Source organism: Quercus robur, chromosome 6, assembly GCF_932294415.1.
Source record: "Quercus robur chromosome 6, dhQueRobu3.1, whole genome shotgun sequence".
In the NCBI taxonomy this organism is placed as follows: Eukaryota; Viridiplantae; Streptophyta; class Magnoliopsida; order Fagales; family Fagaceae; genus Quercus; species Quercus robur.
The window spans coordinates 52,808,635-52,824,076 of NC_065539.1; positions in this window are offsets into that span (position 1 = coordinate 52,808,635).

The window sequence follows — 15,442 nt, forward strand, 5'->3', positions numbered from 1 at the left end:
AGGGTTGGGTATAAATCCTCAACAAATTCGTCAGGTTAACCATATATGTTCATTTTTACCTTTTCATTCTGTATGAAGGCATACTCTGTCTTTGTTGGTATAAGATATGGTAACAAAACAAAATAACGGCTCAAATACACAATGGTTAAAGTGCCGTCAATGGGAATGGAAAACATGAGTTCTAGAACCTCCTTTCTCTCTAGTGAAGAAGAAGACGCGCTGCATCGAAGTACAAAAAAGATCAAGGAGGGGCACACCCCTTCATCACTTGAACCATCGTTCCAAAATCTTAGTTACAAAGCAAAACTTGTAGGACAACTTCCTAGTGCCTATGAAAATGCCTTTAGCCCTGTTGATCAAATGCATGAACATGCCGAATCTGATGTTAAGGAAGAAGACATTGAAGAAGGAGTTGTAGCCTTATCTCTTACAAAAGAGGACAAGATCCACATTAGATCACAATGGTCAAAGGCCCTCATTATAAAGACCTTTGGACGAATAGTGGGATATCATTTTCCCTCTCAAAGAGTCAAAGAACTCTGCTCCCCTACTGGAAGGTTAGATTTGGTGTGTTAGAAATACTGAAATCAATAGTTTTGTATTTCATAGTGAAAGAATATACATGAGTGCCTTTATATAGGAGACATATGTGTGCAATACAAATAAGAGTGTAGTACAAAAATGTGTACTATACAAGTAATCTAGTTGGGCCTAAAGCCCACGACACTATACACATTAACAGCCCCCCTCAAACTCAAGGTGGATGTGAGACCAGCTTGAGGTTGTCAACCAAATCACGAAGGTGTCTCTTAGGATGTGATTTGGTGAAGATATCTACAAGTTGATCTTTAGAGGAGGCTGAGAAGAGCTTGAGAGCACCATGGACAAGATGATAGCGGATAAAATTACAATCAATCTCGATGTGTTTAGTCCGTTCATAGAAGACATCATTGTGAGTAATATGAATGGCACTCTGGTTGTCACAATAAAGAGGAGTAGCAGAGGATGTGGACACACCTAAGTCCTTAAGAAGCTATCATAGCCAAAGGAGCTCAAATGTGGTATCAGCAAGGGCACGATATTCTGCTTCAGTACTGGAATGGGCCACAAAGGTTTGTTTCTTACTACGCCAAGAAATCAAAGAAGAACCAAGGAGAAAGCAATAACCAGTAGTGGACCTGCGATTAGTGGGATCTCCTGCCTAATTAGCATCATAGAATACACGGGGTACAAGAGGTGACTGAGATGAGTAGAAAAGGCCATAGAAGAGAGTGCTTTTCAAGTATCAAAGAATGCACAGAATAACAGCATAATGAGTCGATCGTGGAGCAGATTGATACTGGCTCACCTGATGAACAGCATAGGAAATGTCTGGATGAGTAACTGTGAGATAAACTAGGTTGCCAACCAATTTTCTGTAAAGAGAGGAATTAGACAATGGTTTCCCCCCGAGGGTGTCAAATGCACATTAAATTCAATTAGGGTGTCAACAGTCTTGCTGTTAGTGAATCCAGCTCGAGACAAGAGGTCAGAAGCATACTTGGCTTGAGTAATATAAAGACCATCTGTGGAATGAGTGATTTCAAGACCCAAGAAATAGCTAAGATTTCCAGGATCTTTCATCTCAAACTGCTGACTGAGAAAATCCTTGAGTTCTTGAATGCCACCGAGGTCATCACCAGTTATGATCATATCATCCACATATAGGAGAAACAAAATGGTGCTGTTATCAATGCGATGAAGAAATAAGGCAAAATCATAAGGACTGACAGTGTAACCAAAACAAAAGATGGTGGAGCTGAACTTGGCAAACCAAGCTCATGGAGCTTGTTTAAGGCCATAAAGTGCACGTCGAAGGCGATAAATCTTGTTTGATTCAACAAGAGACCAAGAGGAGGTTGCATATAAAATTCTTCATTTAAATTCCCATTAAGGGAGGAATTTTTAATATCCATCTGAAAAAGATCCCATTTACTAGTAGCGGCAATAGCTAAGAGGGCACGAACAGATGAGATACAAGCAACTGGAGCAAATGTCTCTTTGTAATCAATCCCATACTCCTGTGTAAAACCTTTTGCAACAAGACGAGTCTTGTAGCGCTCAATGGATCCATCAAAGCGAGTCTTGATCTTATAGATCCACTTACAACCAACCACAGACTGTCTAGAAGTGAGAGTAACCAGATCCCAAGTATGGTTTTTGGTTAATACATCAAGTTCCTCTTTCATTACAATCTGCCATAAAGGGTCAGTGGAGGCCTCACGATACGTGTGAGGATTGTGGAGTGTAGCAAGGGTAGTGTAATAATGATAGTCAAGTAAATGTGTAGGAATAGATCTTACCTGGGTTGAGTGGTGAGGTGGAATGTCTTGTGAAGGATCTTCAAGCGGAGTAGGAGCAGGGGACCCAAGCTCAAGGTGGGGTAGCACATCATCAACCTGTTGATCTTTGACCTATCTAGGAGAAGCATAAAAATATCTAGAGATTGGATAGAGAAGTCCAAAAGAGGATCAAGAGTATTTGTAGAAGGAACAGGAAACTCGTCTGGAAATATTTCTAAAACAGAGGAGGCAGTCAGGGAAGAACGAAAGTGAAAGAGTTCAACAAACAAGCAATGTTCCCAAAAGATAATACTACGAGAAACACGAAGACGATGAGAGACAAGATCATAACACTGATACCCCTTTTGAGTTTCGCCATAACCAAGGAAACAACAAAGTCTAGATCGAGACTCAAGTTTGTTGTGCTCATGAGGCTGAAGAAGAACGAAACAAGCAGATCCGAAGGAGCGAAAGTGATGATAGTCAGGGGGTGACTCAAAAAGGCGCTCATATGGAGTCTGATTATATATGATAGTGCTTGGAATGCGATTAATAGCATGAAGAGCAGCTTCATCCCAAAATGGGGTAGGAACTTTGGCAAAAAGAAGAAGAGCACAAACAGTATCAAGAATATAATGAAGTTTTTGTTTAGCTCAACCATTTTGCTAAGAGATACCTGGACAAGTTAGGTGATGTACAGTTCCATAGGAAGGTAATAGAGCTTGAAAAGCATATTGGGTATATTCTGGAGCATTATCAAATGAAAAAGTTTTGATACGTTTGGAGAATTGTGTTTTAACCATTTTTGCAAAGTTACTGTATATTGGTAAAATTTTAGAACGAGATTTTATAGGAAAGATCCAACTATAACGAGAATAATCATCAATAAAAACAACAAAATATCGAGATCCACCAATACCAGCAATAGGAGAAGGTCCCCAAACATCAGAATAAATTAACTAAAAAATATTATTAGAGATAGATTCACTATTATTGAAAGGCAAAGCTAGCTATTTTCCTAACTGGCATGAAGTATAATCAAAGTTGTTTTTGGACACAGAACCTAATAGACCCTTAGAAGCTAACTGTTGTACCCGTGAAGATGGTGCATGATCAAAACAAGAATGCCAAAGTGCAAGAAAAGGTAAGGAAGAAACCACAGCAGCAACAGAAACAGAATCAACAGGCGGAAGATGAAGATTGTCCACGGGAAACATACGCCCAACTCTAGGACCAGTCCCAAGCTCTTGCCCCGTCCTCGGATCCTACACAATACACCCAGAATAGTAAAAAATAAAGTAATATCCTAGTTTAGCTAATTTTCCCACAAAGCACAAATTATAGGATAGGTCAAGTACATGGAAGACCCCAAGAACAGAGATGTTGGAAGTTGAAACAAAACCTAGACTATTCCCTTACATGGTGGAACCATCAGCTATATGAATATTAAGAGGATGTGGGGCAGGGTCAAGTTTGGAGAATAAAGAGGAGTGAAGTGTCATGTGATTGCAACAAGCAAAATCAAAAAGCTAAGTTTGAGACTTTCCAAGTAAAACTGAAAGAGTAGTGGAAAGAGATGCATTACCAGCCATATGAACAGCCTGAGCTATGATGTCCTGTAGTTCAGTGGGGAAGAGGTTGATAGTGAATCTAGAAGATAAGGACTTAGCTGAAATGGAAGGCACTGGCGAAGTAGGCTCAGTATTAGCAACAACAACAGTAGATTTGTTACGACGGTAACAAGTCTCAATAGTGTGGCCAAGACGCTTGCAATAGTTGCAGAACTTTTTGTTGACCTGCTTGCGACGATTGCTAGAGCTAGAGGAATCACTTGATTGCTGAGGTTGCTCTATGGGTGGAGCAGAAGGAGTAATAGCCAAAAGATTAAGCTTATTCTGGGCTTGAAGGGTTGCAAGACGAGCTTCTTCTCTAACCAACTCGTTTACAGCAGTATCAAGAAAGGGAGGAGGACTGAGATTAAGAAGCTAACCTCGGATGGGCTGAAAGTCCTTGTGAAGTGACATCAGAAATTCATAGAGACGAAATTCATCTCTAACGGTAGCATATTGCTGATCATCCTTTAAGCATGCCTAAGTTGGGTCAGAAAGGTGACAAAGGTCAATTTGGTCCCAAAATGAAGTGAAGCTGATCATAGTAGTCCTTGATGGATTGCCCTGGTTCTTGCTTGAGTTGATGCAATTCAACCACTAACTGATATTTCATAGACTTGAGAGTAGTGGAGTACCTTTTGGCCAACATATCCCACGCTGATTTTGCATCATCAAAGCTTCCCAACAGATTGGAGATGGACGAAATGGAAGTGTTCTGAATCCATGTGAGGATCATGTGATTGTGACTATCCCATTCAATTATGCAATTGAGGAAGACAGCATCTTCTTCACTTGCCCCCTTGACAAGAATAGTGATTACACTAGTACAATATTGCCAAAGCATGCGACCCTTAAGAAAACTGCGCATAGCTTAAGACCAACATAAGTAATTCTTATTCCCCTCCAATATAGTATTGATGGGGCGAGGAAGAAAAATATCCTTTTTATCCATTTAGAGACACAATATGCAAAACAGACTACAAAAATGAAATCTACTCTAGAGAAAAGTCAATGGCTCGGTCAACGGGCAAAGATCCCGTCAACAGTCAAAGTCAACACGGTCAATGGTCAGCAGAGATGATGTTAGCAAGATGATGTGGCGCTAATGTCAGCAGATGACTAGATGCTAACGTAAGCTAGGGTTGGCGTGGCACTGATGACATCGCAGGTGACATCAGCCTAGAGCTAATAACGACACGTGAGCTTCGACACAGAAATTTTGGGTGGCATGTGAGGGCGCGTGTGGTCTCCGATGGCTGTGAGGCTTCCACCAACATGTAGATCGGTGCAAGACGATCTCAGTGATACCTAAAGAAACGTAATCGAAGCAATATTCGCGGTGGTGATGACAGTCTAGGGCTGTAAATGAACCAAGCCATTCATAAACGGCTCGGGCTTGATTCGATAAAAGCTCGTTCATGTTTGTTTATTTATAAATAAGCCAAACTTAAATTTTAGTTTTAGGCTTGTTTAATAAACGAGCTGAGCCCAAGTAAAAATATTGTTCATGAACAAGCTCGTGAACACTAAGGTTCGATACAAAAATAACAAAACAAGTTGAGCCTAGGCTTATTTATGAGTTTGGTAATAAAATTGATATGAGCTTGACAAGTAAACTTATATCCTTTTAAAACTTTAATTAATTATAAGTTGAGACCACTCATCCAAACTGAATAGGCTAGATAATAAACTTGTTATAGGCTTGATAAAATACTTGTGTTGGATCTCAAGCTCAAAAACATGATATTGAGCTTGAGTTTGGGCTTGATATAGAGATCAAGCTTGGCTTGACTAATGAACCAAGTCGAGTTCATGCTTTTATACTTTATAACAAGCTCAATCTTGAACATTATTTGTAGGCTCGTATCAAGCTTAAGCCAAGCTTGAACATTCTGCTTTTACTGTCGAGCCGAGCTTGAACATTCACTACTCGACAAAACTCGGCTCGTTTTCAGCCCTAGATGACATGTTCAGTGGTCTTTGCGGTGTGGGACTCCTTAACGGCAGTGGCTGCAGGTCTAGAACCCAAAGACAACGGCTGGAAGATGTCAGTAGTTTAACAACAAGAGGCTGTGGTGACTGTTGTGACAGTGGAAGTGATGTTGAGAATGGAGTAACACTAATAAAGACAATACTACTAAGAAAAGGTTAATGCAGTGGCTTTGATACTATGTTAGAAATACTGAAATCAATAGTATTGTATTTCATAGTGAAAGAATATACATGAGTGCCTTTATATAGGAGGCATATGTGTGCAATATAAGTAAGAGTGTAGTACAAGAATGTGTGTTATACAAGTAATCTATTTAGGCCTAAAGCCCACAACACTATACACGTTAACATGGTGGACCTTGGCCATGACTATTTTTTAGCATGTTTTGAACTGCATGAGGAGCTTGATCATGTGCTAAAAGATGGCCTATGGTTCATAGGACAAGACTTCCTTGCCATTAAATCCTGGGAGCCAGAGTTTAAAGCATCCACAACCAACTTCTCCAAAGTGGCTATATGGATACACCTTCCCGAGTTACCCATTGAGTTTTATAACCCAGTTATCCTAAAAAAGATGGGCTTTATGATTAGGCCAGTGCTCAGGATTGATGGGCACACAGCTACAAATGCCAGAGGACATTTTGCCCGCCTCTGTGTCCAAGTTTGCTTGGATAAACCTCTTGTAAAAAATATCTTCATCAGAAAGTTTAGACAACCAGTTGTTTATGAGGGCATTCATTCTCTTTGCTTCTCATGTGGCCAACTAGGCCATAAAAAGGAAACTTGTCCTTAAACTATCAAAGTGAACCTTAGAACCACCAATCAAGAGCAAGGTAATGATGCTAGCCAAAGTACCAATGTTGGCCCCTCCTCGCCTTCAACCTCGTCAGAACTATCTGCCTTGGCTTACGAAGACCATCCCACGGTCGCTGGGCCTGACCAGTATGGCCTATAGCTACTAGTCTTGAGGAAAAAACCAAACCCTAAGAAAAAGCTTGCTACCACAGGTACGTCTTTTCAACCACTAACCTAGTTTGCTCTCCAACCTCCTACACGGCAAAATCCCATCAGTCATCATATCCCTTTCCCCAACAAAGTAACTGAAGTCGAACTGGATGCCAACAAAGGCAAAAGAAAATTAGTTACACCAACTAACCAAACTCTAAAACAAACCAATAAGCCAAAACCTAAAGCTCAAGGCCCACTCAAACCCTCTAAGGTCCACTCCCATTAATCACCTAGCCAAAAGGTCCGACCCCAATAGATATCATCTAACTCCACAAAAAACCTAGCCACACCTCCTTACCTATCACAACTCCCACCTTTCTCCTTCTTCACTCAAGCTAAAGCCACTATCCCAATCTCTCAACCCAACCAAAATGTCGTGGGCGATCTAGCTCAAGAACAAAGTTGTAGTACTGGGAGACACCATGATCAATAACATCCATTGGGATCCATTAATGATATACGGATGGAAGGAAAAGGAACTCATGGAAACTTGGAGCTTCATCTTCCCATTGACGGACAAGAGTGTGAAGGACGGTTGCCTTCCATTGACAGACCCAGCCTGGTTTTACACTCTAAACCCGTGGTGGCAGTTCACCCTGGACAGGCCACCACTTCTGCCTTTAGGACAAACCAACTCCAACACCTTAAAGACTCTCTTGGAGTCCGACCTCTCTAAAGCATCGACTCAATGGAGAGAGAGTTAGTCCCACTGGAGATATGTCAAAGAAAATTTCTAACTGGGGAACCCACTGGAGTCGTGGTTCAAGGCATTCACCCATAGTTGAAGCTAATCCAAACTATCACAGTAACAACAAGCTTCACGCTCGGAACTCTAACCAAGCAAATTCAGCTAAACTTGTTGGAGCATGCCATCACCCTGATGCCAAGAACCATAGTACACAAGGAGGATCTACGCCAAGTGGGATGGAACTGGATGACATCCAGGAGAGCCTTTGCCTATGAATGTGAGTCCTTTGAACCCCATATATCTCCCAAAATGAATATTTTAGTTTGGAATTATAGGGAGGTCATGAAACCCTTCTTTAGAAGTGCTATCCGTGATCTAACAAACTTCCACTCTCCTGGAATTATTGTTGTTACTAAGACTCGCATTAGCGGCTCAAGAGCTGGGGACATCCTTCGCTCCCTTTCCTATGATGGCATCCACACCACTAACCCCATTGGATATGCTGGGGGCATTTAGCTCCTTTGGCGCAAAGACATGGTGGAAATGGAAGTCCTTGCTACAACTAAATATGAAATCCATGCTATTGTTAAGGTAATTAACTCTAACCTTTCCTGGCTCCTTTCCTCTATTTATGGTAGTCCTAGATTTGCTAAGTGCAATCTTCTTTGGGAAAATCTATGTTCTATCTCCCTACTTCGTAATCTTCCTTGGGCAATTGTTGGTGACTTCAATGATGTTTTGGATGACTCTGAAAAAAGAGGAGGGAATAGGGTCAGTATGACTAAAGCTTCTGCGTATAGAAATTGTATGAGCTTTTGTAATATGATCAACCTCGATTTCTCTGGGCCTACTTTCACTTGGACCAATTGCAAAGATATTGGTTGGCTTACACAAACTAGAATTGACAGATGTTGGGCCAAACCTAGTTGGACCCTAGCCTTTCCGGAAGCAAATGTGACTCACCTTCCTCGCATAAGTTCTGATCACTGCCCCCTTCTCCTATGCTTGTCCAGAGCTTGTGCTAGTAGAATGGAAAAGCCCTTCAAGTTTGAGAAGATGTGGCTCAACCATCCTAGGTTTTACCTCATAATAGAGAAGGCCTGGGATAGGTCCCCACCTTTAAACCATGTTATCTCCTCCTTTGCCAAAGTAGCCATCTCATGGAATAGAGAGGTTTTTGGGAACATTTTTGTTCGAAAGAGAAAGATCCTTGCACAACTTAATGGTGCCCAAAAAGCCATTGCAACCAAACCATTCGCCTTCCTCCTTTCCTTTGAGAAGGAACTCATTTCAGAGTACACAGAGATTCTAAATCAGGAGGAAGAATTTTGGGCTCTTAAAGCCCATCTAAATTGGCAACTTTAGGGGGATAGGAACACTACTTTCTTTCATGCTAAAACGATCATTAGGAGGAAAGCCAACAAAATAGATCACCTAAAAAATCATCTAGGGGAATGGTTGGATTCTGAGCAACAAGTGATAAACCATATTCAAGATGGATTTCAAGAGCGATTTCAAGAGCTCTATAAATCACAACACCTATCTTCAATTGCCCACTTTGATTTTGAAGTGGACTGGGCCACCACTCTTTCAGAAGAAGACTCGAGGATGCTATCTGCCAACATCTCTCTTCTAGAAATTTGGAAAGCTTTATTCTCTCTAAAGCCCTTCAAAGCTCCTGGAGCAGATGGGCTCCATGCGGGTTTTTTCACCACTTTTGGTCCACTCTTAGAAGCTTAGTCACTGAGAAAGTCCAAAACATCTTTGCTTCAACAAAAATGCCAGCCTACCTCAATCAAACTCTTGTCGTTCTTATCCCGAAAAGAATTGGACCTAAGCATCTAGGACACTTTCGGCCAATCAACCTCTGCACGACAGTTTATAAAATTGTTTCGAAGATCATTGTTAATAGGATCCAGCCCTTTATGAAGCAACTTGTTTCTCCTTTTCAAGCGGCTTTTATCCCAAGAAGGAAAGGTCTAGATAACAAGATAATTACCGAGGAAATTCTGCATTCAATGGAAAAGAAAAAAGGACGTTTTGGAGTTATGGCTTTAAAAATTGATCTTGAGAAAGCCTTTGACAGGTTGGAATGGAGTTTTATCAGAGAAATTATTATTCATTTCAACTTCCCTTCAGACCTCATAGCCATCATTATGGATTGTATCTCATCTTCCTCTATCTCTGTTCTATTCAATGGGGGTAAGTTAGAGTCCTTTGAAAGCTCAGAAATGTGTTAAAACACAAGAGCTGTTTAGATCCCCAAATTAGAGTTACGGTTCGATTGATTTTACTCTAACTTAACTAAGTGCGAAATAGAGTAAATGCAAGTGAATAAACAAATAAACTACTGTAACCCATAATCATAAAACCACCCAGTAAAATGAAAGGTAAAAGAATAGGGAAGAAGAATGCAAACACAAGACAACATGCCGATGTGTTATTAAAGAGGAAACTGAAGAACTCGGCGAAAAACCTCTCCGCCGCCCTCCAAGCGGTAATCGATCCACTAGACAATCAGTTGGCATACATGAGTAGCAAGAGACCCTTCAAGCCTAATCTACCCAATGCACTTAAGCCCTCCAAGCTCCTACTCCAACAAGGCTTCTCGGAACCGTGTCTTATCTAGCTCTCCGGATCCTGCAATACACCCGATTGCATCCGCCAAAGCTTGGCTTCTTCCAATGCTTCTCAGCAGCACCAAAACCTCACTTGACACTCTGAAATGATGTGGTAAATGTTTGGGCTATCAACCTCTCAAGGATATGAAAATGGAGAGGTAGGAGTTGAGGAAAAATCACAATAGATTATGTAGAGAAATGTGGGTATAATAATCTCTAACTCTTAAGTATAGTGGCTAGGGTTTTCTCTCAAAAGCACTCCTCAACATTTGTAGGTAATATGGGTATATATAGTGTGGGTACTAAAAGTGTGTATCAGAAATGACAGTTCAGCAAAACAGAATATTTCGCGGGTATCTCACGGGAAGGCCTTACCCACGAGACACTCGCAAAAACCAGTTGCCTCCATCCTATCCTGACTCTTTGCTTTCCAGTCATGTGCAGGGCACATGCTCCACTTCGCGGGAAGCCTACTCGTGAGCTACTTGTGAAAACAACTTTAGTCTTCAATTGTCTTGAATCTTTACACACTCTCTCTTTCACACACAACCCTTACAAATAAATCCCACATACAATATAGGGTACATAAGATTAAACATAATTACATTCAAATTTGGTATGGAATTAAAGCCAACATAAACTAGTTGTAAATTACAACTTTACATCCTTCACCTTGTCCCGTGGGATTAGACAAGGAGACCCAATGTCTCCCTACATCTTGGGCTCCCTCAAGGGATGGTAATTTTTCTCTTAAATTAGCATATATTCTTGCCAAAGGGTTAAATTCTTTGAACCTTCCCACTCTTGCTTCTAGTTGGATTTGGAAAGTGAAAGCTCTTCAAAAACTTCTCATTTTCCTTTGGTTATGCTCTTACAATAGCATACCGATTAGAGAAGTGTTGGGTTCAAGGGGTTTTACCATTGATCAATCATGCCCTCTTTGCAACAACCACTTGGAAACTATTGACCATCTTCTTAGGGAATGCCAAGCCTCTGTTAGTTTCTGGAATCAACTTAGAGTTCCTACAAAAGCTATAATCTTTTGGTCTCCCTCTTTTGGAATAGCTGCATTTCAATAGCACTTGTAGCTTCACTTCAAGACACCTCCACATTCATTGGAAAACTCTCTTCATTTTTGGGCTATGGACCTTATGGCTAAACAAAAACTCTGCAGCTTTCCAAGGAAAGTAGCACAACCCCTCTATTGCCAAAATATGTATTGCAAAAGCTGTTGAATTTCACTTTCTCATCTAAGGAACTGACCAAAAAAACAAAAAAATTCAGCACCCCGTCTCTTGGACCAAGCCGGACCTAGGATGGTATAAACTAAACATGGATGCATCTATTTTGCTATCCTCAAACTATGCAAGTGGGGGTGGGCTTATGAGGGACTCTTATGGCTCTTGGATTAGAGGTTTTTCTAGACTCATTGGTGCCTCAAACTACCTTCTTGTTAAGCTTTGGGCTTTAAGAGATGGCATCACTATGGCCAAAAACCTCAACATTACCAAGCTTGTTATTAATGTCGATGCAGCAAAATTCATTTCCCTTTTCTAGCAGGAACATGCCCAAGCTTTCTAGGAATACCACATGTAGCACTGCTTCGGGGAAACTAACAAAGTTGCTGATCTCCTTGCTAAACTTGGCCGTGGCCAATTTGAACCTTTTATTTCTTATATAACGCTTCCTTTTGTTGTTATAGAGGCTCTTTCTTTTGATTGTAATGCTGTTCCTTGTACCCATTTAATTTGGGCTTCAACTACTTATGATTAATATTATTAACCCCGTATTCTACCCAAAAAAAAAAAAAACAAAACAAAAAAAACAAAGATATAAAATAAACACATTAAAAATCAAGCTGGGTGTTGGAGAAAGGACAGTTCAAGGCATAAAATCAATAGATAAAATATTGTACATGACCATATCCCTAGTCTCACCTTTATTAAAGCTATACTTCCTCAACACACATTCCTTGAGGAAGCCAACTTTGTCTAAGACCCTCTGAGAACCCTTGTTCTCTAATTCAACCAAACCTTGAAACCTAACCACATCTAGTAATTCTTTTAGCCCTTCAATAATAGCCATCTTCACTGCTCTAGTTGTTATACCATGCCCCTAGTACTCAACAGCTAAGGCATATCCAACATCTGCCTTACACCGGTCATCACTGGAACGTGGCATTATGATAACAAAACCAATTGAACGATTGTCTATGCATATGGATCTACAATAAGGGTTTGGAATGCAATAGTCATTGATGTAAGAAACTACTTCTTGCTTGGAGGTGAAGGTGTTCCACCTTGTGAAGCGCGTCACTTTTTCATTTCCACCACACATTAAGAAGTCATCAACATCTGAAATTTTGTATGGATGAAGTGTGATCTTTGAAAGATTAGGCCCTGTTTGGATTTTTTTTTTTTCATCACTCATCACTTAAAATACCCCAACTCCCTACTCGAAGTCTGTTTGGCACACATCACTCAAATTTTTCAACTTTTTGTGGACCCCATACCTGAAACTTGGTCAGAGCAAACTCCAAATCCACAGCCAAACCAAAACTTACAGACACCACCATAATCACCGACCCCTGAACAACCACTGAATCAACCTAACGCACCAAACCCCAAATCCATAGCCAAACCATAATCACACCCATTTCTAAAATCTCAAACCAAATACCAAACCCACACCAATGACCACCACAATCATACCCAATTCTCAAATCTCAAACTAGGTACCACCACGATCAAACCCACGGCCCATGCCCACCGGAAACCCACAACTTGAAACCCGATCTAAAACCCACGGCCCATGCCCATCAGAAACCCACAACTTGAAATCTGATTTGAAACCCAAACCCACGACCACGACCCAATCCCAAACCCACCCCCACTAAAACAGACCCACAGATGAGACCCACCACTGAAATGCCGGCCACCTTACAGCCAAGTGGGTACTCTCCCATTTGAGGCCACAAACCAGAGCAAACAAATCGGTCAGCAGCGAAAACTCGGCACAAAACATTGAGCAAAAGCGTGACAGCGTAGTCAGCCACGTTCTCAGAGTTGGCGTCACCGGAATTGGTGACGGCAATGCCATGATGGCGGCACTCGACAAGGTCGACTTGGTCAAGGCCGGCGCTGGAGCCATTGATGGATCATGGATGGTTCAGAGAAAATGAGGTTAGGAAGTAAGGAAACGGAGAATAGAGAAATAAAGAGTAAAGGCAAAAAGTGTTTTTAGTGGGATGAGACACTGATAGTGGGACCCATTTGTGCTGAAGAATTACAAATTGCCATTGGAAACTGAGTTTTCGAAATTGAAAACACCTAAAATGTGTTTTCAGTTTCCATAACTCATCACTCAAAAATCAGAGAATTGAGTGATGGAAACAAAAACTGAAAACAATTGAAAACAAAAACCAAACAGACTTTTCAGCTATGGATCCCACCATTTTTGAGTTATGAGTGATGGAAATAGAGTTATAAGTTATGGAAATCATAAATCCAAACAGCCCCTTAATCTCCATCTCCTTTGACATGTCAAATGGTGGGAACAATAGGTGGTTCGGTTTGTTGAGAAATGGAAGTAATATGTGTTTCTAAAGTTTGCAATACCTATTATAGGATTCTTTTGAATTTTGACCTTATCATAAAAAAAAAAAAAAAATAAATAAATAAATAAAAAAAAAAAAATCTAGTTTATTCATTCAACAAACCGGAAAAACTAGTTTAATAGCTCAATGGATATGCTAACCTTGGCTTTCTTAAAGATGTATCAAAGCTCTGACTGTTCCCAACCTACATTACACAATTAATGTAGAAAAAGTTACAGAATGCTTTTTAGAAATTAGCAACCGCTGTAGTTGGTGGTTTAATTAATTTACCTCTAAAATAGAAAGAAAAATATTCTCACACTAGATTACATCCACTATTTCACACAGGCATCTACAATTGATGTAGGAATGCATTTACAATTGATGTAGGAATGTCCACATTTTAACACATAAAAGTGGTGAAAAAAAAACATATATGAAATAGTTGATGGGTGAGAATCAAAACTGTAGAATGCACAACTTTTAAAATTTCTTATCTTTCTCTCTCTTTCTGATATAGTTGTATTTTTATTCAGCTTACAGTTTAAGTAAAATAAACTAATAAAAATAAATCATATCAAACAAACACTAGATAATTGTTCTTCTTGCTGACTCAAAAATTAAAATATGGTGATTATACTTTCATTGCTTTGCTGACCTTCTCCGTCCCCCTCCCCCCACCCCCCCCCCCCCCCCCCCTCTCGCAAAAAGAAGAAGAAGAAGAAAAAAAGAACTAATGGAATACTTCGACATAATAGTGTACCTCTTATTATGGATCCCAATCCACTACACATCCGCGATACCCGTAAAGAAGAAAAATAGAATCATATTTCACTAAATATCTGTCTATCATTGCAAGGAAAACCAAAAACAAATCTCACAAAACCAACTTGTGATTCTGAATGATGATGCATCCCAGGGGAAAACGTTAAAACAACATCGTTTTGAAGGGAAGAAGTACATCAAAAGATTGGAAATTCAAGGTCCCTACTTGACGTGAAAGTTCTATTTAATATTAATTATACAATTATAGAAGCTCTATCAGAAAAATAAATTATGGGAATCTAGGCTATTTGATTTGAAAAAGCAGTCAATTGAGTTAGTCATAAACAGCACCATATAAAAGAACTTAAGTATTACTTTGTTTTCTAGCTTATTGAAAGAAAATGAGGAGTGGGGAAAATAGTGACTACCCTACCTAATTGTGACAACACCATAAGGACCACCAAGCATTTGTAAAGTTACTTTTTTCTTCTATTTAGGAATAATTGAACCCTAGTTGCTTCCAATAAAAACATTAAAAAAAAGTTAGTTAAGTAATTATTATTCTTTCTATGTAAGAATAATTGAAACCCTTGTCGTATCCAACAAAAACCAAAAAAAATAAAAGTCAGTTGAGTTATAAAGTTCTTAAATCTCTTTTAAATTAACTTTAGCCACAAACTTTTGATGAACATCAGGTCTTAGATGAATCTTATATCTAATATAGTTTATTGTTCATCAAGTCTTATCTCTTAGATAAGTCTTGTATTTAATATAGTTTATTGTTCATCAAGTCTTATCTATCTAAGTCTCATATCTTGATATGGTTTATTGTGGCTCATAGA